Raw genomic sequence first — 27,697 nt, 5'->3', positions numbered from 1 at the left:
CTATAGGTTTTGTTTTGTTTTCTTTATTATTCCCACACCCCTTTTCCAGACGGTGCCACAAAATACAGACCAGAGACAGAGCGGATTGCCACCGTGGGAGGAGCCCTCAGGAGTATGGAAATGATACCTAGATGTAAGGGCGACTGGTCTCCTCCAGTGGCACAGGCCCCATCTCCGAGGTTAGTATGGTGTTTCTAACATCCCAGCACAAAGCAGGGAAGTGCCATGTGCTGGAGACCAGATCCCCCTCTACAGCCAGACCACTGCTTCCCACCCAGGGAGAGCAGCTGTCTGTGCCAACCCGGAGATTGCCTACCCCTCCCTCTTGAGAAAGACAGCAGATGCTTTTCTATAATGTCAATTGCTCCAAGTAATGTCATCATTTTTATGATTAATCGGTTGCTGAGTGTATACTCAGGGACATATGTCAGGTGGGTATCCAAGGACAACAAAAGACCCTGCGAAGAGGAGATAAAATGAATGCAGCCCTATAGCTGATAGTTAGACAGATTAACTGGGTATATTATACAGATATCTCTCCATGTAGACTATGGCCAAAACAAGGACGATTTTAACCTAAATTCACCGTGAAACAAATCTATTTTTAAAACCTATAGGTTTTGTAAATTGGGTGGGGGTGGAAGTTGTGAATAATAAGTATCCCCTTGACACAACTCAAATAATAATGAGCTGGGGAGTCTGCAACTCTGATTCTCACTTATAAAATAGCACCCAGTAAATAAAAAATAGCTTTTGTGCTTAAAAGGATTCTTCCAAGAAGGAATCTAATCAAACAGGAGTATTCTACTTGCATTCTGAGGCCCAGTTCAAATGTCAACCTCTTGTGAAGTTTTCTCTGATCTCTCGAGCAGAATGAACAGGGCTCTCCTCCAAGCCCTTCCCGCATCATCAGTGGGGAGTGGAATTCCTCATCACAGTAAGTCTCTCTGAGGAGTCTCTTCAATTTCAGTACCTAGCATACTAACTCAGCTCCCTTCTCATTCTAGAGCCTTAAAGATGATGCAAATATGAAAAGGATTAGTAGTAATAGAGCTGCTAACACTTAGGGAACAGTACGTGGGGGCCAGGCACTCACTCCAGGCAATCATTCTTTTAATCCTCACAATAACCTACATGAAGTGGTGCCACGAAGATGAGGAAACTGAGCAAGAGAAGTGAAGAGATGTGTCCAAGCTCACACTGCTAGTAAGTGGGGACAATCAGGATTCTAATTCAGGCATTCTTACTCTGCCACCCCCCAGATGGGTGTGAGATGAGAAATCACTGGCCTGGGAGTCAAAATACCCGGGGTCAAGTCTTTATTTAGTAGTTCACCAGCCTGCGAATACCCACTGAACCCCCCTGGCCTGCAATCCCGGAGTTCCAGGTCTCATCCACACCCACCTGCAAGACAGCAACTGCCCCCTGACTGGGCTTCCCACCACTGAGCACAGCCTGAGGCTTCTGGATTAGCATCTGAGCCAAATTTTTTTTATTTTTTTAAATATAGAATACTGATTGTTTATTTTATTTTATTTCTTAACATTTTTATTGGAGTATAATTGCTTTACAATGGTGTGTTAGTTTCTGCTTTATAACAAAGTGAATCAGTTATACATATACATATATCCCCATATCTCTTCCCTCTTGTGTCTCCCTCCCTCCTATCCTCCCTATCCCACCCCTCTAGGTGGTCACAAACCACAGAGCTGATCTCCCTGTGCTATGCGGCTGCTTCCCACTATCTATCTACTTTATGTTTGGTAGTGTATATATGTCCATGCCACTCTCTCGCTTTGTCACAGCTTACCCTTCCCCCTCCCCATATCCTCAAGTCCATTCTCTAGTAGGTCTGTGTCTTCTACTCATAGGTTTTAAAGACCAAATGAGGCGCTGGGCCAAGTGCTAAGATGCAGCAAAGGCATAGCAAATGGTCCAGGAATGAAGAATTCAAAAGTAGATTCAAACAAGGAATCCAAACCTCAAGATTACAATCTAGAGCTCTATGGCATGTGCTCTCCCATCACGCCACGTGCTCTCCCATCATGCCATGTTCTCCCATCATGCCACGTGCTCTCCTACCATGCCACAGCACAATCACTCAAGCAAGAGAAATTCATTCTGTCTTCTGCTACATTACCCTTCTCTTTATACCTTCTACACACGTTTTATGTTCCAGGGATAGTATCTCTTTATGGGTCGGTGGCTTGGAACCACTTACAATTTCAGACTGACTGATCTTTCTGAAACATAACTCAAGGATAAAAACATTGTTTCCTTTGTACTCAGGGGCATTACAATTTGAAATTCAATTGTTTTGTACACTAGATCAACCACCAAAATAGTATAAGGGCATTTGCTCCCTTCAGCCTCTGCCTTCATATCACACTGGATATGAGGCCACTGTGACCTGTGCTTTCTTAGGAATTCATAATGGCATAACATTTTTATGAGTTTAAAAAATCGTGACATGTTCTTGCTGATAGGAAAAACAGGTGTTTTGACATCCCAGATTGGTTGCCTCCACCCAGAACGGAGGAGACAGCTTGTATTCATAGCAGAAAACGGAAAATAGCATAACCTGTATGACTGCTTTTCCCACCAGGCCACTAGGCCCTCACTTGTGAAGCACATTCCTGTGCTCAGGTTTGATGACCCGATTGCCTTATCATGTGGGTCCTTTCCTCCTCCTCACTCATCCACAGAGGTAAGGTTAGAAATGTCACAAATTGACGCAGAGATCAAAAAGAAGCCTCTTTTGGAATCTGTTGTTTGTCTCTGTATCTTTGACATTACTGTTTGCTGTATTCGTCAGGCTAAGCTAGGTTATGCTGCAGTAACGCCTCCTTCCCCCTGCCTGTGCTCTCCCTGACCGCACAAAGTAAAGGAGAAGCCTCCTTCTCCTACAGGAGGCTCGTCATTGTAGGCCCTACCCGGAATTGGAGGCATGGGCTGTAGCTCTCCTGGTGATTAGAACGTGTGGCCACAGTGGTGATCACTGAAGACCTTTGCCATTGACGAGGTTTCCTGGGCCACAAGGCAGCATCTATTGCCTCTAAGAAAGTGAAAGCCTCTATCTTTTTGCTGCTTTAAATGTTGGCCCGAAGAACTGGCGATACTTCGACAGTGCATTCCAAGTGTACTACTTTAAATGTGGCAGCTATATATTTAAGGGATTTCGGGTTTTTAGAGAGGGAAGGTCCAAAATCCATTAGAGCACATGGAAGAAATTGAAATTAGTTTAGGAGTGCAAATACACATCAAGCCATTAAATAATTTAAAAGGTACTTCGTGTGGCACGGAGCCATGCAAGTACGGGCACTCTTAAGCTGCTTGAGATGTTCTAAGTGAAAATGTTTGGCAGGACTAAACCTGAAGGCTGATGCGAAAAACCTGAAATTCTATAGGAAGCATTCTCTTGTGAAGGACAGTGGGGACAAATGTTTAAGAAGGGCGATCTCCTGGTCACTAATGCCATGGGAAATTGTGTGTGTGGCAGTCACTGCCAGCTGCCCATGCAATATCACCCCTTCTTTCTTACTAACAGAACTTCGATTTTATCCAAGGTACAGTGTGCCCCCTCAACCTCCATTTCTCAGCCTTCCCTGAAGCTAGAAGCAACCATTTGATACAGTCCTAGTCAATAATGTGTAAGCAGAAGTCGGCAGGGAATTTCTGGGCAAGTGTAAGTTCCTGATAGAAATGCTATCCCTTCTCCCTCAGCACTTCCTCCTCCTTCTCTCTGACTAGAAGCTATTCGGTTGACCAAAAAGTTCATGCGGGTTTTTCTGTAACATCTGATGGAACATCAATAGTTGGGAGATTGGAAACAGAGTAGCTGGTCTGCAAACTTTCAAGAGGAAGAACACCACCTACGAAGCATGGCAGAGCAGAGAGACAGAAGGAGCCTGGCATGTTGATGACATCGTGAGCCACTGAGCCAACCCTGGGCTGCCGAACTCTGAACTTTCTAAGTGAGGGAAATAAACCCCTATTGAACTAAGCTACTGCAGTTGGTTTTCTATTTCATGAGGTTGGAGGCAATACTTAATCAATATAGCGCGTTAACACAGACAAAGAATTCCCTGTCCAATAAACTTTGGAACTGGCAGGGTAAACCCAGGTCCTTGTAACAGGACTTTTCCCAACCATTTATATCCTAGATGCCTGGTGATGCTTTGTGAAGAGGATAAGATACAGGGTCCCCCAAACGCTCTCGACCATGGAAAATTTTGTTTCATGTTACATTCCCTGAGAATAGTGCTCTACCAGATATACTTTGGGAAACAGTGTTCAAGGTGCCTTCTTCCTCCCACTTCTCTCCCCCCACCCTCCCTCCAGGGCGAAGGAAACAACATGTCTTTGTAGGGCATACAAGTATAAATTCTTAGCGAAAGTTAAAACATAAAATCATCATAACTTTGCTTGCTGGGTTGAATAGTGAGTGCCTCCCCAACATACTGTGACGGTGACCTTATTTAGAAATTGGGTATTTGCAGAAAGTTAAGACAAAGTCATAGGGGTTAGGATGGGCCCTGAATCCAGCGGCAGGGTTGTTATAAGGAAAAGGAGATTTGGACAGAGAGGCACAAGGGACACACAGACACAGAGGAGAAGGCTATGTGACAGTGGAGGCGGATGTGGGAGTGATGCAGCTGCAAAAGCCAAGGAACGCCAGGCACTGTGGACCGCCAACAGTCAGCAGTAAGAAGCAAGGAAGGCTTCTTCCCTTACAGCCTTCAGAGGGAGCACGGCCCTGCGGACACCTTGATTTCAGACGTCACCCTCCAGAACTATGAAAGAATACATTTCTGTTGTTTTAAGGCATCCAGTTTGTAGTATTTTTGTTAAAGCAGCCCTAAGAAACTAATATACTTTGTAACATTATAACAAAGCTGAAATAGCTGTAATTTTCCCCCTGTATCCAGGGCTGAGAATTAAGGATAGATGGAGGCCTAGACTCTAGAGAGCCTGCCTCAGCCCCACCCATCTCCTCTACCATATTTTAGATTCTTGAAAGGAATTTATATTCTTCCTGTCTCTTTTCCTTGAAATCAAATAACCTCTTGAAAACTCTGCCATTAAAAAAGGGAGAAGGTAAAAAAAAAAAAAGGGAGAAGGTGACATTTAGAAAGAAATGCCCTGAAGGGCAGCTTGTCAGGAACCCGGATTTGCAGTTATTACGGACGCCTACACCCTGGGTCAGTGCCTTGTCTTTTCTCAGCTCCATTTGCCTGAACCTATGACTAGGGGTGGGGTGGGGTGGGGGGAGGCGGGAAGGGTGGACTGGAAGATCTCTACGGCCTTTCCACCTCGACAGGCTGGAATTCCGGCGGCAACGTTTCATGTATGTGACATCTGACACGTTACTCAGAAACATAGACAGATGAGTTCATTTGTATATAAGAATCTTGCTTCCTAGGATATTTCTTTGAACCGAACTAGAGAAAGGAATGCAATTTTATGTTTGGGGTAATGTTTGCCTTGGCATATTGATTCTTTAGAGAAAGGTGTAATAGAAATTGCTAGGTAATGAATGTGGGTCTTCCTTTCCTACCCTTAAAAGAAATTCACACTTACAAAATGAATTATTCACATTACAAAATATGTTGTTATTTTATGAACAAGTTTACTAAAGATTTCCTTTAAAATAAACAACAGAGCAAAATAGTGACTTCACCTGCTCTTTCCCAATCTAAACAACCCAAGATCCTTCAGACTTTCTTCACTGAACTACTTTCCGTCCACTTGACCATGTACTTTGTTTTTTCCTGAACCCCAGCCACTTTTCATCATACATTGTAAGTGTGATAACCAGCACAGAGCACAATACTCTCAAAACTGAACAACGCACAGAAAGTTTAGGAAAAGAATACATCTTGGAGGCTGAAGGTCATTTTCTCAATGTATCCCACAGGTTACAGAAAATACAGCGATGTCATGAGAAATGAAAGAATCCCTGCTTTTCACAAGGACACACAAGGTACAATGTCTTTGTAAGGTACATCACGATATTGTAATTATCAGACAAAAATGTTTTACATGCAAATAGGCCTTGTCAAAAAATGGTTTGAGGAAGCCAAAGAGACTATAAATTCCGTAACACACACACTTTGGACATTTGCCTGTGGACATTTGCAATGTGATTTGTGCTTACCAAGGACACAGACACCTTAAAATAAGACACTGTCTCCCTAATTATGTAATTATATCAACAGCACTATTGACTCTTACATTGACAACAAAGGAGAAAAATAAGCCAAAATAATGAATTAAGTCTTTTAAAGTCATAAACTGCAGGTCTATGTAGGGTTACCTAGTTATAAGTTTTTCTCATTCAAAAAATGAGGTTAATAATCCCATCTACCTTATAGGGTTGTCATGATAACTAGATTTAAATACATTTAAGTATAAATGTATGGCATTGTCTTAGTCTACTTGGGCTGCTATAACAAAATACCCTAGACTGAGTGGCTTGTAGACAACAGAAATTTATTCCTCACAGTTCTGGAAGCTGGGACGTCCAAGATCACATCACCGGCAGATTCAGTGTCTGATGAATGTCCATGTCCTGGTTCATAGAGAGCTGTCTTCTTGCTGTGCCCTCATATGGGAAAAGAGGCAAGAGAACTCTCGAGAGTCTCTCTGAGGTCTATTTTATAAGAGCACTAATCCCCATTCATGAGGGATCTGCCCACTTGACCTAATCACCTCCTAAAGGTCCCACCTCCAACCACCATCACATTAGGGATTGGGTTTCAACATATGAATATTGGGGAGATGTAAACATTCAGTCTATAGCAATCATTAATATAGTCTGACATGTAGAATGTACTTAGTAAATGCCAGTTACTACTATTATTATGGAGCCCAGTGGAAAGATTTGGAATATGCTTTAGAGAATTGAACCAATGGAATTTTCTGATGGATTAGACAAGAAGGTGAAGGAAAGAGAGAAACCAAGGACAATTCCACGATTTTTGGTATGAGCAACCGGGAGGATGATGTAATGAAGAGAAAAGTGGGTTTGAGGAAATATCTCAGGAACTATAACAGGGTCATGTGAGGTTTGGTCTGAGATGCCTGTAAGACGTCCATGTGGAAATGTCAAGGAGGTCATTGGGATTACGAGTCTGCAGCCTCACCACTCAAAGTAAGATCCCAAGACCAGCAGCACCAGCATCACTTGGGAGCTTGTTGAAAATGCAGAATCTTAGGCCCCAGACGAATGAAATCAGAATCCACATTTTAACAAGATCCCCAGGTGGTCAGTATGCATTAAAGTTTGAGAAGCACTAAGCTAGAGTTCTGGTGAGAGAGAGACTTCGAAGTCATCAGCATTTCAATGGAGTCTGCAGCTAAGGCCTGGATGAGCTCTCCTAGGGAGAGTCTGTAAGGAGACTAGGTGGCCCCGGGTAGAGCCATGGGGCTCTCCCACATTTAGAGGTCTGGTAGGGATGAGGGGGAACCACACAGAGGAAGAAGAGGAACAGCCAGTGAGGCTAAGGGAAATCCAGGAGAGTAAAAGGTTCCAGAAGGCCAGAAAGTGGAATGTTTCAAGAAGTGTTCAACTGTGTTGAACGCTGCTGATGGGTCAGGTAAGATAAGAACAGGGTAGAGGCCATTAGGTTTGGCAACGTGGAGGTCATCGATGACCTTGACGAGCAATCTCAGTGGTATAGAGAGGACAGAATCCCAAGTGCAGACAGTGAGGAAGAAGAAGGGGGACGGGGAGCAAAGGCAACTCTTGCAAGTTTTGCTGAGCACATAAAGAGAGAAACGGGGTAGTAGTTGAGATGCTTACGTAGGAGATACTAGAGCATGCCTGACCACCAAGGGAAATATTGCAATTGAGAGAGGCAGAGAGGGAAGGCGATGATTCAGAAAAGGGAAAGACCAGCTGCTGGAGTAGTGTTTTGAGGTGAGAGGGAAGGGGCCCAGAACCCAGAAGGAACGACAGCCTCTGACAGAAGAACTCAGCTCATTGCTTCTGTTTCTCAGTGAACTCAGAGGCAACCAGCAAGGTGGGTGGGGTGGGGAGGGAAGGAGATTTAGAGAAAGGAGGAGTGAAGTAGTCATTTTGGAGAGTGGGAAAGTAAATGCCTCAGGATTGCCAGGTAGTCAGGGAGTTTTTTGAGATTTTTGGCTATGCGTTTAAGAAAACCCACACTTTCCCATAACATGCTTCATTCCTCCAAAAACGTCCTACCCTAATGCATGAGCCATAAATTATGAGAAAGTGCATCTTCTCCATCCATTCTCATTATTCTCGTAAGCATTTTATTACGTTAAAGGTCACCATCAGCAGAGCAAGGCTAGACAAGGAGTCATTGCAGAGCCACAGCAAGACGGTGAGACAAAAGGACAGATGCCCTCTGTCCCCTCCCTGAGACTTATGGCTGGGGGTGACACAGGAATTAATGACATGAAAACACGAGATGCCTCAAGAGAGGAAGTTTTTCCTCCTCGTCTCACAATTCGCAAGAAGAGCTAGGAGATCCCTCATGAGACTAGTACTTTGGTAAACAACACCAGCTACTGTGAACTGCCTTTAACTGAGTTTTGAACAAGCCCCAAGTCAATAATGCCTCCTTGGGCTTCCCTGGTGGCGCAGTGGTTGAGAGTCCGCCTGCCGATGCAGGGGACAGGGGTTCGTGCCCCGGTCCGGGAAGATCCCACATGCCGCGGAGCGGCTGGGCCCGTGAGCCATGGCCGCTGAGCCTGCGCATCGGGAGCCTGTGCTCCGCAGCGGGAGAGGCCAAAACAGTGAGAGGCCCGCGTAACGCAAAAAAAAAAAAAAAAAAAATAATGCCTCCTTGGTTACCGCCCTTCCTGCTTGGGAACCAAACTCATTGAACAGTCACATAATTCTTTGCAGCACCCACTAATCCAGCTACATACACCCCCTTTCTGTGATCCCAAAATCAAAAATCTAAAGCCTGCCTTTCCCCGGAGCACACGGCACTCAGCACACACCTCACACATTCAGCACCTGCACGCAGTGTACATGGCCTCCTCACGCCCTACAGCCACCTCTATTTTCACTGTTTCAAAAACCCATTGCCTTGGGAGTACACACCCTCCAACTAGACTTCCCATCACCCCTCCTTTGGGCTAGCCTTTACCGCTCACCTGGTCACTCGTCTCAATCACTGATGACTTCAGCTCCTTCCTGGCTGACCGTCTTTCCCTCCATCACTATCCTTACTCATTCCTGATGATGTCGACTTCAGCCTCCACATCCATGCAGTGATCCACCCAACACCCAACCTCACATTTTCTTGGCCTCTAGAGCCAATGATCTCTCCTTTCAATCCAGCCTCAGCCACCCACTCCCATGGGCACATACCCTAGATTTTGCTGTCACCAGCAAGATCACCACCTCCCATGCCCTTCCAGCCCACCTACTCAGATATCCCTCCTCTAAGAATTCAGTGTCTCCAAGACCTCCTACTCACGTTCTCACCCCCAAATCCACCCTTCACATCCCTTCTTTTCTAGCTTAAATTAACTACTCCAGCTGGGTAACCACTTTGCAAAACACCTCTAACCCCTCTGTCCCTCTGTCCTCCACTATTCTCACCTTGCAGAGCCCCACCTTTGGTCAAACCCTACATGACCTTGCTTGCAGTGTGCATCTGAGCAGTTGATCCTTGCACACAACCGTGAAGACTGGACTCATTTCAAAATTCCCTCCACACCTTTCAAATGATTTCTTAACATTGCCAGGCAACCTGCCTTTCCCCCATGTCGACTCTTCAAGAAGATCGTTTCCCACCTTCTCATCTCTCCTCAATTCTCTCCCATACCCTCCTCACCCCCACTCTCAGCCAATGGTGCTGTCTCAAATAGCATAATGAAATGCTTGCAATCAGCCCACACTCCCTCATTCTCCGACCCAATCCGACTAACCCACGTGAGTCAGCTCAGTGTCACCTCCCCAGAGAGGCCTTCCCTGACCACTCCTCTTGTCACTCTCTGCTTACCTGAATTTATCTTCTGCATAACAAGTATCGGTGCCTGGCACCATTCGTTTGTTTGCATGTTTAGCATCTTTCTCTTCTTCCTAGAGGGTGACCTCCTAGTTTGCCCTGGCATTCCCAACACCTGGAACAGTAGCTGCGCATAGAGGGTGTTCAGTAAATCCTTGTCAACTGACTGACTGATCTTCGTAGTTAAACCACGCAAACCTACCTACAACGGTAATAAATCACGCATTGCTGCTAGTATACCTCAATCATGGTAAAAATGTTATGGTAGAATACACATAACCTAAAATGTACCATCTTAGCCATTTTTAAGAGTACAGTTCAGTGGTATTAAATATATTCATAATGTTGTTCAACCATCACTACCATACATTCCATAACTCTTTTCATCTTGAAAAACTGAAACTCTATAACCATTAAATAATAACCATGCATTCCCCCCACCCCAGCCCCCAGCCACCACCATTCTGCTTTCCATCTCTATGATTTTGACTACTCTCAGTACTTCATATAAATGGAGTCATCCAGTATTTGTCTTTCTGTGATTGGCTTATTTTACTTAGTGTAGGTCCTCAAGGTTCATCCATGTTGTAGTATATGTTAGAATTTCCTTCTTTTTAAGGCTGAATATTATTCCATTGTATGTATATACCACATTTTCCTTGTCCATAGATGGACACTTGGGTTGCTTCCTTGTTTTAGCTAATGTGAAGAATGCTGCTACGGACATGGGTATACAAATATCTCTTCAAGTCCCTATGTCAATCCAATTTAAATATACATTTTCTTGAACATCTTTTATTTAACCTTTTTTCCCCTTCCTTCACCCCCCCCCCCAATTAACAGTAGGGCTGCTATCTGGGCGAAATATATCTAATTTAAAGAGGTATTGGGGAATTCCCTGGCGGTCCAGTGGTTAGGACTCTGGGCTCTCACTGCCAAGGGCCCAGGTTCGACCCCTGGTCAGGGAACTAAGATCCTGCATGCTGTGCAGCACGACCAAAATAAACAAATAAGTAAACAAATAAATAAAATTACTATCCCTCTACTCGACCATCAAAACAATTCCTCTTTAAAAACTAAAATAAAATAAGGAGGTATTTACTGACTAAAAGTATAAAGACCAGAACTTGGAGTAAGCAAATTTAAAAAATGGAATCAATATTAAAGCTGTCTTCCTCCCTTCTTCTCTCCCTCCCTAAGGGAGCAGCCCCTCATAGTACAAACCACAACATCCTCCAGAGAAGAGCTCCAGAAGCAGCCTGTGCAGGAGGGAAGGATCAGGTACCCCGGTCCTGAAATCAGCCCCCTGACATCACCTTCCTCTCAGCAACTCTCCCCCAGTCTCCCATTCCACTCCCCCTGTTATGTTTCTGGTCCCCCTTTGAGACTAAGGAAAAATCCTTTCCCTGTTTACCTTAGAATGGCAGAGCCTTCCTGACATTTAAAAGACAAGAAACAACAAAAAAGAGATACTGTGGCATTTAAGCAAATGAAAAGATGCTCACTGGCATTGATCATTAGGTAAATGCAAATTAAAAACACAATGAGGGGCTTCCCCGGTGGCGCAGTGGTTGAGAGTCCGCCTGCCAATGCAGGGGACACGGGTTCGTGCCCCAGTCTGGGAAGATGCCACATGCCACGGAGCGGCTGGGCCCGTGGGCCATGGCCGCTGAGACTGCGCGTCCAGAGCCTGTGCTCCGCGAGGGGAGAGGCCACAACAGTGAGAGGCCCGCGTACCACAAAAAAAAAAAAAAAAAAAAAACACAATGAGATACTACCCCACACTTATGATGGATAAAATTTAAAAAACAACAACAACTAACAATACCAAGTGCAGAACAACGAGAACTCTCATACATTGCTGGTGGGAATGCAAAATGGTGCTGTCATTTTGAAAGCATCTGGCAGTTTCTTATAAAGTTAAGCATACACTTACCACACTGGAATCCCACTCCTGGGGATTTACCCAAGAGAACTGAAATCTTGTGTTTATACAAAAACCTGTAGGCCAATATATATGTAGTGGCTTTATTCACAGTCATCAAAAACTGAAAACAAACCAAATGTGCTTTAGTGAGTGAATGGCTAAACAAATTGTGGCACAGCCAACCAAAGGAATATACAAAAAGGAGGGACTATTAATATTGTAACAACATGGTTGAATCTCAAAAATATTAGGCAAAGTGAAAGAAGTCAGACACAAAAAGCTACACTGTATGATCCCATTTTTATGACATTCTGGAAAAGACAAAACCAAAAACAGATGGGTGGTTGTCAGGGGCTGTGGGTGGAGGGAGAAGATTCACTACAAAGGGGCATGAGGGCCCTTTTTCTACTTTGATTGTGGTGGCGGTTACATGACTGTATATATTTGTCAAAATTCATAGGACTGGACTTTCCTGGTGGCACAGTGGTTAAGAATCTGCCTGCCAATGCAGGGGACATGGGTTCGATCCCTGGTCTGAGAAGATCCCACATGCCACGGAGCAACTAAGCCCGTGAGCCACAACTACTGAGCCTGTGCTCTAGAGCCCGCGAGCCACAACTACTGAGCCCACGTGCCACAACTACTGAAGCCTGTGCACCTAGAGCCCGTGCTCCACAACAAGAGAAGCTACCGCAATGAGAAGCCCGTGCACCACAACGAAGAGTAGCCCCCGCTCGCCACAAGTAGAGAAAGCCCGCGCACAGCAACGAAGACCCAATGCAGCCAAAAATAAATTAATTAATTAATTTTAAAAAATCATAAAACTATACATCTAAGGAAGGTGAACTTTACTATATATAGCATATAATATCATATATAACATATTAATAAGCTTGACTTTTAAAAAAAAAAGCACAAGTAAACAATTAAAATGTGACCTTCTGCATAATACTAGGAGACACAATAGTAAATAATATCAGCAATACAAACAGCACCAGAAAAAATCATTTTTAAAGAACTGGTTTCTGATCCTATGGTAGTGGTGTACAGTGTGTACAATGGAGATTATAAAGCAAGAATGGAGACCTTCTCAAAATCTCAGTAACTTTGAAAGACTATTTTAGCAGGTAAAAAGTATGGAGAATCTCAAATAGGAGAGACACCAAGATATTACAGATCAGCTTGTGGGCTTGCTCTGCAAATCAAAGCCCCTCTTTCTTGTCCCTGCTCATTTCCCAACGGCCTTGACCTTTCTGGGGCTGCAGCCACCCATCCGTAAAATCCTGGTGAACCCAATTCACAGCAATAAAAACAAAGCTCCCTTACATAACTAAAGCTATAGATCTGCTTTAGAACATTGTTAGCTTAATTAAGTATTGCCTTCTGGGTGTCCCAGTTACAGAATTTATGGATTTTTGTCCCACTATTATAAGTCAACTTAATTGATTTGTCATTTAACAGTATTCTCCAGCTATTTTCATTTTGTGTTTGAAGTTGACTAACAGTTAACATCATGGTTAAGATGAATTTTAATAAAGTAGCAAACAGTACAAAACAGTAGACATTCTTTTTTTTTTTTTTTTTTTGCGGTACGCGGGCCTCTCACTGTTGTGGCCTCTCCCGTTGCGGAGCACAGGCTCCTGACGCGCATGCTCAGTGGCCATGGCTCACGGGCCCAGCTGCTCCGCGGCATGTGGGATCTTCCCGGACCGGGGCACGAACCCACGTCCCCTGCATCGGCAGGCGGACTCTCAACCACTGCGCCACCAGGGAAGCCCCAGTAGACATTCTTTAATTATGAAAAATGTTGAAAATATACAAAATTAGAGGGCACACCATAAGGAACCCCAAGCACCCATCACCTAGCTTCAGAGTAGACTGCAGTTTGCCCAGGAGAGTCCAGTATATGCCTCCGGTTCCCAAGTAATTATTAGCAGCACCTCCTTTCACTCTAAAAGTGCCAGTTTAGGTGATAGATTACACTCAGCCTCAACAATTTTTAACTCATGGACTATTTTAGTTCACCTCCAACCCCACTCATCCCCCAATAAGAAAAAGATTCTTTTGAGACAAATCCTAGACATTGTATCATTTCTTCCATAAGCAAGACAGACTTTGAAAAGGAGATTTTAATTCCCTGACAGCCTTAACTTGATATAGCTTCAGTTCAGAAGTAAATATAACAAATAGTGGCTTCAAAGCTGCTAACAGTTTCATGACCCGTAACTTTAACAGAGTTAAGATATATAAAGCAGGATCCCCAAAACTGTTTTCAGTCTTAATGATCATTGATAAGACTGAAAAATGAAGCAATAATCTCCAAATTAGATGAAAACATAGAGACAACTGAAATTTCTTGTGCATCGTAACTCCAGATTTACTTTCTGAACAAAGAAATGTTGGCACCCACAAATTCTTGCTTCTCATCAAGGTAAAAAAAAAAAAAAAAAAAAACCAGCAGCCCCTCCCCTGTGAGAATACAATCTGTTAGTTCACTTACTTTGTGAGTTCCTTACTTTCTAGGTCCAAATCAAATGTACTGTCAACTCTGACAAATGATCTTCCATAGCACTCGGGCAAAAAGTGTGACCCAGGTTCCTAGGAGAACTTTTCATCTTCTCTGAATTTTCATTTTTATCCCAATCTCTTTTAGACTATTAGCCAAACTCTTCTAATTTCCCATTTCCACTTTTCTGGAGTGTCTACAGAGAAACAACTGAGCTCATTAGAATTGTATGTAAACTGGGCTTCCCTGGTGGCGCAGTGGTTGAGAGTCCGCCTGCCGATGCAGGGGACACGGGTTCGTGCCCCGGTCCGGGAAGATCCCACATGCCACGGAGCGGCTGGGCCCGTGAGCCATGGCCACTGAGCCTGCGCGTCCGGAGCCTGTGCTCTGCAACGGGAGAGGCCACAACAGTGAGAGGCCCGCGTACAACAAAAAACAAAAACAAAAAAGAAAGAATTGTATGTAAACTAAAAGTTAATCATCGAGTAGGGGTAGAAAAATGCTTCAATGTTTCTGGACTATTCTAGATGGGAGAACATACTGGAATTGAGTTGATAGGCGCTGCACCTATTTGAAAGCATTTTCATAACAGAGAAAAGCAAACCTCACCAGTGTTTGAATTTAAATCATGGCCATGCCAATAGTTTGTTTTATCCCTATTATGCATGGCTTGATTGAAAATGAATACCTTGGCTTCTAATTCAAGATGGCAGGCCTAATCCCACCTACCACTATGTTTTTCTCTCTTCTTAGACTCCATTAAATTGATAAGGGAATAAAAATACCTAATCCCACAATGACAAAGTAAAAAGCAGGTCATTAACAGAGAAGAGATTTCAACAAGTTTCTGAAGGACAAAAAACAGATGGAGAACTGGTGACTAATGGCTGAAAGCAAAAGAAGCGTCAGCCTGGATTTCAGGCAGAGGATGTTGGAACCAAGGAGGCAGATGATCTGTGTGGCAGAGCCCTAAAAGTGTCCTGGACTCTGAGATGGCAGGTGTCATGGAGGGGAGGAATTAAAAAGAGAATGAACACAAGGGCACAGATTGCAGTCTCTATACAGAGCAGTGGACCCTGCCCACCCCCTCTCTCACCCCCAGAACACAGTGGTTCACAGCCAGGCAGACAGCTGTAGTTACCTCTGTATCTCAAACCAGTATATATATACTGCTGTTTCTGAATTTATCAACTTGACTTCTGCGTGAGTCTTCTTAGAGAAACTGTACGCACTGCAGGGGCGAACTAGAGCAGCTCTGACGGTGCCAGTGCCCTCAGAGTAACAGAATCCATTTGAACTTCACCCTGGAAGCATTTTCCACTGAGTGGTCCAAAGGTTGAGATGTTGGAGCCCCTGAGAAGGATATGAAATCCTAGCATATTACTTATCGTGAACAGTGAAAAACAGCAACCCAGTTGGATAATGAGCACATTAAGAGTTTTCATCATTTACAATTACCTTATAGACAAATCATAGAAACCAACTATGGCAATGGAACACAATGAATATTTTATCAATTTTGATAATGCAGAAGTAAATGTACAGCTAGAGGGAAGGAGGAAGCAGGCAAGGAGAGGTGATGGTATTGGTATAGCCTTATCTTACAGAGGAGAGTCAAGTGACCCAACCAACAGTCCATGGGATGAGAAATCTGGTTTTAATAAATGCACTGTCTGGTGTGGCAGGGGTGATCAGAAGGCAGTGAAGGGATGTAGGTGTGGTGTAAATAGACTACATCCTTGACTCTCATGGCAGAAAGTCACTAGATGATGATCAAAGTCGATAAATCCAGAAACAGCAGTACGCAGAATGGAAAACAGAGCTAAAATTGGTTCGCCTGTGGAGAAAGCATTTGGGGCGGGGCAGGGATTGTTGCTTTCTGTTAGAAGCCCTTCAGTCCTATTTGATTTCTTAACTATACACGTGCGTTGCCTTAAAAAGAATAAAAATTGGGGGACAGGTGATGAAGAAGGAAAAATAATGGTATGTTTTATGAAATACAATAAAGGAAGTCTTATGCAATATACGGTCGGAACAAGCATGGAATGGGTTAAACTGGATGCTGCATAACTATGGTAACAGATGTAGCTGATTTAGGACACAAATGAGGGTGTTGGAAGGATCTAAGAGAAAGGTGGTGCAAAGAGGGAAGAAGAATAAATTCTAAATAAAGGCATGCTGAGATAACCAGGATAGATGCTCTGCCACCTGACACAAGTAAAGGTGGAAAGAACTGAACCTGCCCTCACTTTTCCAGTGTCTTTTCACGATCGATTTTTACAAATAGAAGCCAAGAGATCCTTATTATCGGCGCCATGCAGAGTAAAGAAAGCAAACACGATGAAATTCATACTCAATAAAATAATTTGGGTGGAAAATCATGTCCGTTAAATGAAATTCTGTCTCCATAAAGCCCCCATGCATTTCAAAGTTTAATAACTTCATTTGTTCTTCAAGAAAAACAATTTATAAATGACATTTAAATGCACATGTATTGGCTTTCCCTTCAATAAAATGATTCACAATTGAGCATATGTAGTTAACTACCCCTTTCAAGATTCCACAGAAAATTACTGCAGGAATATAAAAATAGGAACAAATCTGCATCACTTCTGGTTACCAGGAAGACTGCCAACCACACGGTAGAATCTGTGAGGAATCGACATCTTTGTAACGTCGATTCGTCCCATCCAGGAACATGACATTCGATTTCTGGAGTAAATATTGGTAGTTCCTATTTTCTGTAGAAGTTGTCCATTTCATCAAGACTTTCACACGTTAGGATACAATAATGCATAGTGTTCTTATGATTTCAAATCTCTTCTTCTCCCCTTCACTCCATATATCATTTCTAGTGTTGTTATTTTTTTTCTTTTTTCTTTTAATAAGGCTTGCTAAAAGTTGGTCCGTTGTGGAGAGGGGGAATGTCCAGAAAGATGGTCTAGCCTACATCTCCAAGGAAGGAGATGTAAAGCAGTAGGGGTAGGTACGGAATTTTGGCTTTATCCCGAGGGTAGAGGAGTGACAAGATTCAATTTTTGTTTTGGAAAGATCACTGTGGATGGATGGAGAGAGGTTGGGCTCCATGTAGGGAACAGAAGCCGGAAGCTCTGGAGTAAGCCAGAGTTCTAGCCGGACATTTTGGCTGTCTGAAACAGGAGCCCAAGCAAACTAGACTAGCAGGATGGAGGGCAACCGCATCAACCTAGGGACCAAGGTCTAGCTGGACTTCATGGAAGCTACTAGAACTGGAATCACTGTGGCCACCTCAAGGGAGCCAAGTGGCTTCTCTAAATTGGCGAGGGAAGTAGGGGGATGACCCATGATCTATCCTCACCCTAACACGCTCCCCTGTTTGGCCTAATATGGCTACCAGCCCTGAGGTTCCAAGTCCTCACAGGTTCATGCCTGGTCCAGTCAGCTGTCTGTGTGTGGGGATGGGGTGGAGGGTGTCCAATGGTCCTTAGTGCTGCCATTCACAGAAGCCAGAGGGATTTGCTACTTGGCTTGGTAAGTTCTTTCCAGCCACTTCAAGGCTGGGCCCAGGGAAGACCATTCCAAATATTGTATAGAGCACTGAATTTTGATTTCTGGCTACCACATCCTAAACTCCCTAACCTCCAGGTCCTGCTTGGGTTGTTGGAAGGTTGGGGTCCTGGGTCAGATCAAGTACGTTAGGGATATTTACTGGTGGGCCAAGTGGCACTTATTTATATACTTATGTATCTTTGTCTTTAGCCACAACTGTTGGGTTGACTTGAACCAACCTGGTTGGAAGCTTCACTGAGGGCTCCCTGGGCACATGTCAAGACTGGGTCCAGGCACTCAAGGTGGAAGGTGCTGAAAGAGTTCCTAGAGCCTTTTGATTTATACACCCACCCTCTCCCCGACCACATCACAGCCCTTCCAGGACTTTCAGGCCTGGAGCTTAAGGATTCTTCTAGGTCTCAACTGGGAGAACACACCTGCCTCTTCCCAGGAGAGTTACTTATTGAACCATGGGCTGGTTGTTGTTGGTTGGCACCATTTGTACCACATCTTCTTCTTAAAGAATACGAGCCTATTGTCTGTTCTCTTGCTGTTCTCTAAAACTAAAATAGATCTGTCTTCCTTTGCCTGGCACTGTCCCAATTTTAGCATTGAAAGCCCCCCATCCCAGGAAACCCACCAGTCCTGGGCAACCAGGTCCTAAGTAACACACCATCAAATAACTCTGTGTGTGTGTGTGTGTGTGTGTGTGTGTGTGTGTCTATACACATGCATATGTCTATGATAAGTGTATATCAAAAGGAAAGCAATCAAAAATATGATTATAGTGGGAGACTAACACACTTCTTGTAATCTCTGACAGATCACCTAGGTACAAAGAAAATTTTAAAAGAGATTTGAACAATATAATCAGTAAACTTGTTTTAGTCCATACAATCAAATGTTGTACTCCACAGAGAATAGGCTTTCTTTTCACTTCATTCAATAACATTGGCAAACCTTTCATTTGTAGCTTATCCTGGAAGATAGACCAGGATGGATTTTTGCTGGAAGCTTGCCGTTCTTTGAGTCCAGGGGATTTTGCTATTGTTGTTGAAGACAGAGGCAAGTTTTGTTATTACTGCCTTAAAATTCTTTCAGACTAAATCTATGGCAGTTAAGGTATATAGAGTCAAATTTGGGGCTGCAATCTCTCTTCTAGAGGTTCAAAATTCTATTCCAAGAATCTTGGGTCTGTCAAAATGCTTGAATTATATAGCTCAAAATGCTTGAACTATATAGAAATCCCTTTTGAAGGAAAAAAAATATCTCATGGACCGAGGGTTGACCTAAGTCACTTTTAGTAAAATATAACTTAAGTACGTACACTCATAAAGACCAGTTCAAATACTTACACTTTATAACTTTTATAAAACTAGAATGCCAAAACAAATGTGCAAATAAATACAACTATCCAACTTTAAAAGGTCAGGTTAATAAAATTAATTTACTGCAGCAGATAATATTGTTTTGCTGAAACTAAAATACCATTTGGGTTTAACAATAGAAAGACGTAGCTGCAGGTCTAGTTACTACATATCGCCATTATCTGAATTTTTCACTTCAACATATTAATGCAAACAATACATAAACAATGCAAAACAATATTAATAACCTCAAAAATGTGTCTGCTACTTGAAGATAGTTCAGATATCATAATTTAAAATGCTGATATCAAGCCATCCTGGGGTACCTACATAAATGAAGTGCATTTCACACTAATAAAAATAGTATTAGTTGCTAACATTTATTGAACATAGATATGCTCCAGGTATTTCACATGTAATGCCTGTAATCCTCACAATCTTACTATGAAATCAATAACCCATATTTATTCACATATTATCGTAGCAACAGAGAGGCTGAGTAACTTGCCCAAAGTCTCACAGCTAGTAAGTGGAAAAATGGATTTGAAGCCAGGCAGTCTGGCTCCACTTAACCATTACACCAAATTAATTGCCTGTCTCATTGCTTTGGACATAAGGTACTTATTGGGAGGTTGCTAAACCTGCACTAAATGGAGATCTAATCCAATTATTCTAAAACCAGCAAAAGCAACTCTTTCATTGTGTTTTTACTACAACACCTGCTGCAAATAAATTGCTGCAACTTGGTCCATACAAAGGTGGAGCTGGCCCAAGAGCTTCAATCCTTGACTGTATAGCAGCGGTCACCAGATGCTGTTCTTTTTTGAGTCTGGCGAGCCTGTGCCCTGGGTGGACTCACCACTCTCCCCAGGTGTCTTGATTTAAACTCCCCTCCCCCTCATCTGTGCTGTGGCCCCAGCCACCAGGCCTGCTCCTGGCCCACATGGGAAGTTACAGAGGCAAACAGAGGCCCCAGCCTTGCTTTGGGGGTTGCCATCAAAATGATCCAGAACATGGTTTTAATATTTATTATTGAACATTATCACTGAAATAAAACAACTGAATTTTAGGGAATACACAGACCTCTCAAAATACATATATTCGCAGAACCCCAGGGGTCCGAGACCTGTGGGGTAATAGCAGGATCCCTCACACTAAGGGACACTCTAAAAAAGGCTGAGTGAAACCCATGTGTCTGATGAGGGCATGATTTGGGACATCTTTCCAAACACTGCATCATATCTGAAAAAAGTTCCTTTCTGCTCTTAGAATCAAGAATTGTTGTGCTTCTCTAAAGAAGCTTTTATTTCATATTTTTATGTCTGGACACGTGACATTTTGTGCTTCATGCTTTTCCTGCACAGCTCTTTTTTTTTTTAAACATCTTTATTGGAGTATAATTGCTTTACAATGGTGTGTTAGTTTCTGCTTTATAACAAAGTGAATCAACTATACATATACATATATCCCCATATCCCCTCCCTCCTGCATCTCCCTCCTACCCTCCCTACCCCACCCCTCTAGGTGGTCACAAAGCACTGAGCTGACCTCCCTGTGCTATTCCGCTGCTTCCCACTAGCTATCTATTTTACATTTTGTAGTGTATATATGTCTATGCCACTCTCTCACTTCGTCCCAGCTTACCCTTCCCCCTCCCCATGTCCTCAAGTCCGTTCTCTACATCTGCATCTTTATTCCTGTCCTGCCCCTAGGTTCTTCAGAACCATTTTCTTTTTTTTAGATTCCATATATGTGTTAGCATACGGCACTTTTTTTCTCTTTCTGACTTACTTCACTCTGTATGACAGACCCTAGGTCCATCCACCTCACTACAAATAACTCAGTTTCACTTCTTTTTATGGCTGAGTAATATTCCATTGTATATATGTGCCACATATTCTACATCCATTCATCTGTTGATGGACACTTAGGTTGCTTCCATGTCCTGGCTATTGTAAATAGAGCTGCAATGAACACTGGGGTACATGACTATTTTTGAATTATGGTTTTCTCAGGGTATATGCCCAGGAGTGGGATTGCTGGGTCGTATGGTAGTCCTATTTTTAGTTTTTTAAGGAACCTCCATACTGTTCTCCATAGTGGCTGTAACAGTTTACATTCCCACCAACACTGCAAGAGGGTTTCCTTTTCTCCACACCCTCTCCAGCATTTACTGTTTGTAGATTTTTTTGATCATGGCCATTCTGACCGGTGTGAGGTGATGCCTCATTGTAGTTTTGATTTGCATTTGTCTAATGATTAGTGATGTTGAGCATTCTTTCATGTGTTTGTTGGCAATCTGCATATCTTCTTTGGAGAAATGTCTATTTAGGTCTTCTGCCCATTTTTGGATTGGGTTGTTTGTTTTTTGATAATGAGCTGCATGAGCTCCTGCACAGCTTTTATCACAACTTGTAATCAGATACTCGTTTTCGAGATTTCTCCGTGATTGTCCATTTCTTGCATTCGGCTGTAAATGTTGTCAGGGAAGAGACCATGTCTGTCTGCTTCACCCCTTTGTTCCCAGCACCTCTCACAGAATCTGTGCAGAGTAGGTCCTCAGTGAATGTTTCTTGAGTGAACAAGTGAGTGAATGAGTCAGTGAATAAATAAAGCATATGAACCGTAGGCTGGTCAATTTCCCTTTTTGTATGAGCTGCTAGAAAGTTCAGAGCTGGATTTGTTTGCCTCTCATATGTTTGTATTTTTGCATTAGCCTCATTCTTAATACAATTTTATGTCTTTACCTTTCGCTTTCTTTTTCTTCCCATCTACTTCTAAGTCTGCCTTGCTATATTTTATGAATCCCTGTAAACTGTCTTAAATCCTTTGTAGAACACGGTAGGTGATAAATATATTTATCAGAGTCTTTTTTTATGTATTTAAAATCTTAACTCTAAACCCTCTGCCAACAAACACACTTGATCACCTGTAAACTCTTAAGAATAGCTGAGATTTACTAATTCCAGCACCAAAAAAGAGTGATTCTCCAAAATGTATTGACATCATACTAATAATGAAAAGTTTGCTTTTACTGTGTCCTTCTAGGGGTGGGGGGGTGGGGATTGAAGGTAGGTGGGGGGGGGTTCTGAGCAAGATCTTGGTCTGCAGGCAGAATGAAGGTAGAACATTATAAAGTAGAAATATTAAATGGCCCAGCTCCTTTTAAAATCTGTAACATATACTCTTCATACATCAGTGAGAGGGGTGACTTGCAAGTGTGAAACTTCACAGCTCTCTTCCCTGGTCATACTCATTTAAAATTTAAAGCCCTTTCACTTCAAATGTTACCAGCTATTTTTCCCTTAAAATAAAACATCATTTTCAAATCCCATTAACGAGGACATACCTCACCGCACAAGTTCGACATCTCCTGTATCTCCACCAGATCCACACCCTAGATGTGAGAGGCGGGAGTCCACCTTCCCCATCCTTTGCTCCTGCCAGGACGCCGGAAACCCCTCATTTGGGGTTAGTCAGAAAGCACAAAACGTCCCTTTAGGAAACTGAGATTTGATTTCTAGTATTAATAAGGCTCATTTGAGTCAGTTGAATCTTAGCCGACAAACTGCAAGAGGAGGGAGGAGTAGACGTAAAGAAACAGATGGGAAATAATCATGTGTCAAAGATAAAGGACAATTTTCAAAAGATTGGATAGGGTGTGGGCTTGGGGGCTTTTCATCCCCCTCTTTTCTTATCTCTCTCTGTCTCTGTCTCTCTTTCTCTCTCTCTCCCCACCCACCCGCTTTTTTCTTTTTTTTTTCTTTCTTTTTTTCAGGGGGTGGAGATTAGAGAAGAAAAGAAAGGGGGAGAAAAGGCAAGACAATAGGCTAGACCCGAGCGCCCGATCAGCATCCTAAAGCAGTCTGCCCCTCCCTTCCCCCCAACACCAGGTAGACTGGCTGTGGTCGCGATTTCAAAACAAGCAGACGATGGCCCCCGCCTCGCGGGTGGTGCGTGGCCTCCTCCCGGGTGCAGGAGGGGAGGGGAGACAGGGGAAGAGAGGGGAGGGAAGACGAAATCTAAGAGATGTACAGCCTGGCCCGATCTCCTCGGGGACAGTGGCCTTTTTTCCCTCCAAAGTGGTGGAGTCGCATAAAAATTCAAACCCCCTGGGGTCCGCTCACGTGCCAGCGGCCCTCCTCCCAAGGCAAGCTGCTGCCGACGCCGCACCTGCTAGCCCCGCAGCTGCGGCGTCGCCACGGCGATGGCGAGGCCCGGGGAGCGCGCCCAGCCCTGCCGAGCGGGTCCCGCGGCTCCCGGGAGGGCGGCGGCGGAGCGCGGAGGGAAGGGAGGGGCGGCCCCGCGAGGCGAGGCTTGCCGCCCGCCAGCCAGCCCGGACCGAGAAGAAAGCCCCACCTGTGAGGCGCTGCTCTCGGGGCGGGTGGGTTCGATCTTCCCCAGGCAGAGGCCAGCGCTTGGCAGCCCGCTTTCCAAAGAACCTCCAATGTTACATCAGCAACAGAAACCTTTAGGCATAAAGCACAGACGAGGGGAAGGGCTGCCTCGCAGACGCACTCACTAACAGACGCTCACCGATCTGGACCAACCAGCTCCCGGTCGGTAGAAGGATGCTGTAGGGGGGGGGGGGGGTCTCAAATTCGCTTAAAATAAACAAAACCAAGGCCAGCCCATGGCGCCCATTCCCAAGACGGGCTTACCTCCTGCAAGGCATCTTATCCATCTCTGGTCTTCCGCTGCGGGCTGTTGGGGGTTTGTTCTGCTGGTTGGTTTTTCTTTTTGGGATCTGCTTGATAAATGCACCCAGCTAATCGGCAGAGCAATGTTTTCTACTCATCCTGCAGCCCCGCACTTGCCAGAGCTGCCTGGAATTCCACCAGCAACGCAGCTTCTCCGCGTCAGTGGTAATTACAGACAACAGAGACTGCTACTCCTTGACAAAAGGCTTTCGTTCCCGCTCGTCCCTTACAGCCCTGGTGTCAGAATTAAATCCATTTCCAGCACGAGGCTAGGAGGAAATGAGAGCTCTCTCGGCCCTGTGCGCTGACAAAAGGACGCTTGGCGGTGCCCACAGCGCCCCCTCTAGCGGGCCGCTGCCCGGACGCCCGAGGGCCGCGGTGCTGCAGTGCCCCCGCCCGCTCGCGGTCTCGCCGCCCGCGCTGCCGCAGTCCCGCCGCCCAGGCCCTCTGCTCACCGCCACTTCCGCACCACGAGCTGACCGGAACAGCCAAGAGCCAGTGTGAGGATGTGGTCACTAGGAAGAAAATCTGAAACTTGAGCTCAGATAGAGGTTGTATCCTCTTGGGATTAAATAGAAGCAAAGTCTTGTATTTGTAATATTTTTTGACTAGGAAGGGCATCTTGCTTTAGAAGATTAATTCTATTCATAATTTTAATAGCAATTGTTTGGCCATTTGAATTCCAAGCCAAAATCATCCCTATTCTAATGCTGACTCCATTTTCCACAAGGGCAAAATGTTTCTTGTTGCCCTACCCTCTGGGGTTAGGGATGGGCCCAGCTCCCTCCAATTCTCACTACTTCCACCTCTCACCCGCTCCCCTCTCGCAGTCTCCCACCCCGGCGGGAACAGGTGTTTGGTGAACGTGCAACTGGAGGGAGAACCAGAATACTTGGTTACTCCTATCCTGTGCCTAGGTTCTTAAGAGCCTTGGTTTTAGATTCCATACATATGTGCTAGCATACGGTATTTGTTTTTCTCTTTCTGACTTACCTCACTCTGTATGACAGACTCTAGGTCCATCCACCTCACTACGAACAACTCAATACTTTTCTTTTTATGGCTCAGTAATATTCCATTGTATATATGTGCCACATATTCTTCACCCATTCATCTGTTGATGGACACTTAGGTTGCTTCCATGTCCTGGCTATTGTAAATAGAGCTGCAGTGAACATTGTGGTACATGACTCTTTTTGAATTATGGTTTCCTCAGGGTATATGCCCAGGAGTGGGATTGCTGGGGCGTATGGTAGTTCTGTTTTTAGTTTTTTAAGGAACCTCCATACTGTTCTCCATAGTGGCTGTATCAATTTACGTTCCCACCAACAGTGCAAGAGGGTTCCCTTTTCTCCACACCCTCTCCAGCATTTACTGTTTGTAGATTTTCTGATGATGCCCATTCTAACTGGTGTGAGGTGATACCTCATTGTAGTTTTGATTTGCATTTGTCTAATGATTAGTGATGTTGAGCATTCTTTCATGTGTTTGTTGGCAATCTGTATATCTTCTTTGGAGAAATGTCTATTTAGGTCTTCTGCCCAATTTTGGATTGGGTTGTTTGTCTTTTTGATATTGAGCTGCTTGTAAACTTTGGAGATTAATCCTTTGTCAGTTGCTTTGTTTACAAATATTTTCTCCCATTCTGAGGGTTGTCTTTTCGTCTTATTTATGGTTTCCTTTGCTGTGGAAAAGCTTTGAAGTTTCATTAGGTCCCATTTGTTTATTTTTGTTTTTATTTCCATTTCCCTAGGAGGTGGGTCAAAAAGGATCTTGCTGTGATTTATGTCATAGAGTGTTCTGCCTATGTTTTCCTCTGAGAGTTTGATGGTGTCTGGCCTTACATTTAGGTCTTTAATCCATTTTGAGTTTATTTTTGTATATGGTGTTAGGGAGTGTTCTAATTTCATTCTTTTACATGTAGCTGTCCAATTTTCCCAGCACCACTTATTGAAGAGGCTGTCTTTTCTCCACTGTATACTCTTGCCCCCTTTATCAAAGATAAGGTGACCATATGTGCATTGGTTTACCTCTGGGTTTTCTATCCTGTTCCATTGATCTATATTTCTGTTTTTGTGCCAGTACCATACTGCCTTGATTACTGTAGCTTTGTAGTATAGTCTGAAGTCAGGGAGGCTGATTCCTCCACCTCCATTTTCTTTCTCAAGATTGCTTTGGCTATTCGGGGTCTTTTGTGTTTCCATACAAATTGTGAAATTTTTTCTTCTACTTCTGTGAAAAATGCCAGTGGTAGTTTGATAGGGATTGCATTGAATCTGTAGATTGCTTTGGGTAGTAATTTTCACAGTGTTGATTCTTCCAATCCAAGAACATGGTATATCTCTCCATCTATTTGTATCATCTTTAATTTCTTTCATCGGGGTCTTATAGTTTTCTGCATACAGGTCTTTTGTCTCCTTAGGTAGGTTTATTCCTAGATATTTTATTCTTTTTGTTGTACTGGTAAATGGGAGGGTTTTCTTAATTTCACTTTCAGATTTTTCATCATTAGTGTATAGGAATGCCAGAGATTTCTGTGCATTAATTTTGTATCCTGCTACTTTACCAAATTCATTGATTAACTCTAGTACTTTTCTGGTAACATCTTTAGGATTCTCTATTTATAGTATCATGTCAACTGCAAACAGTGACAGCTTTACTTCTTCTTTTCCGATTTGGATTCCTTTTATGTCTTTTTCTTCTCTGATTGCTGTGGCTAAAACTTCCAAAACTATGTTGAATAAGCATGGTGAGAGTGGGCAACCTTGTCTTGTTCCTGATCTTAGTGGAAATGGTTTCACTTTTTCATTGAGGATGATGTTGGCTGTGTGTTTGTCATATATGGCCTTTATTATGTTGAGGAAAGTTCCCTCAATGCTTACTTTCTGGAGGGTGTTTATCACAAATGGGTGTTGAATTTTGTCGAAAGCCTTCTCTGCATCTATTGAGATGATCATATGGTTTTTCTCCTTCAATTTGTTAATATGGTGTATCACATTGACTGATTTGCGTATATTGAAGAATCCTTGCATTCCTGGGATAAACACCCCTTGATCATGGTATGTGATCCTTTTAATGTGCTGTTGGATTCTGTTTGCTAGTATTTTGTTGAGGATTTTTGCATCTATATTCATCAGTGATATTGGTATGTAGTTTTCTTTCTTTGTGACATCTCTGTCTGGTGTTGGTATCAGGGTGATGGTGGCCTCATAGAATAAGTTTGGGAGTGTTCCTCCCTCTGCTATATTTTGGAAGAGTTTGAGAAGGATAGGTGTTAGCTCTTCTCTAAATGTTTGATAGAATTTGCCTGTGAAGCCATCTGGTCCTGGGCTTTTGTTTGTTGGAAGATTTTTAATCACAGTTTCAATTTCAGTGCTTGTGATTGGTCTGTTTGTATTTTCTATTTCTTCCTGGTTCAGTCTTGGAAGGTTGTGCTTTTCTAAGAATTTGTCCATTTCTTCCAGGTTGTCCATTTTACTGGCATATGGTTGCTTGTAGTAATCTCTCATGATCCTTTGTATTTCTGTCATGTCAGTTGTTACTTCTCCTTTTTCATTTCGAATTCTGTTGATTTGAGCCTTCTCCTTTTTTTTCTTGATGAGTCTGGCTAACGGTTTATCAATTTAGTTTATCTTCTCAAAGAACCAGCTTTTAGTTTTATTGATCTTTGCTATCGT

At 43.4% G+C, this 27,697-nt stretch overlaps 1 protein-coding gene across 3 annotated transcripts in view; it reads right to left on the bottom strand.

Annotated features, from left to right (window-relative positions):
• The window catches only part of ADD2 (adducin 2), a 109,400-nt gene extending 84,891 nt beyond the window's left edge, over window positions 1-24,509 (bottom strand). Inside the window, exon 1 of one of the 3 annotated variants that reach the window (XM_067704780.1) lies at window positions 24,476-24,509. The gene's annotated coding sequence lies outside the window, so the exon portion shown is untranslated. Of the gene's footprint in view, window positions 1-23,679; window positions 23,878-23,981; window positions 24,424-24,475 lie in introns of those variants that run through there. The other 2 variants (XM_067704779.1, XM_067704781.1) reach the window with 2 other exon arrangements.
• Between the last annotated feature and the right edge of the window lie 3,188 nt (window positions 24,510-27,697).

Source organism: Pseudorca crassidens, chromosome 14 (genome assembly GCF_039906515.1).
Source record: "Pseudorca crassidens isolate mPseCra1 chromosome 14, mPseCra1.hap1, whole genome shotgun sequence".
Taxonomy (NCBI): domain Eukaryota; kingdom Metazoa; phylum Chordata; class Mammalia; order Artiodactyla; family Delphinidae; genus Pseudorca; species Pseudorca crassidens.
The sequence above is the reverse complement of the archived record's forward strand: the minus strand, read 5'-3'. Positions and strand labels throughout refer to the sequence as shown.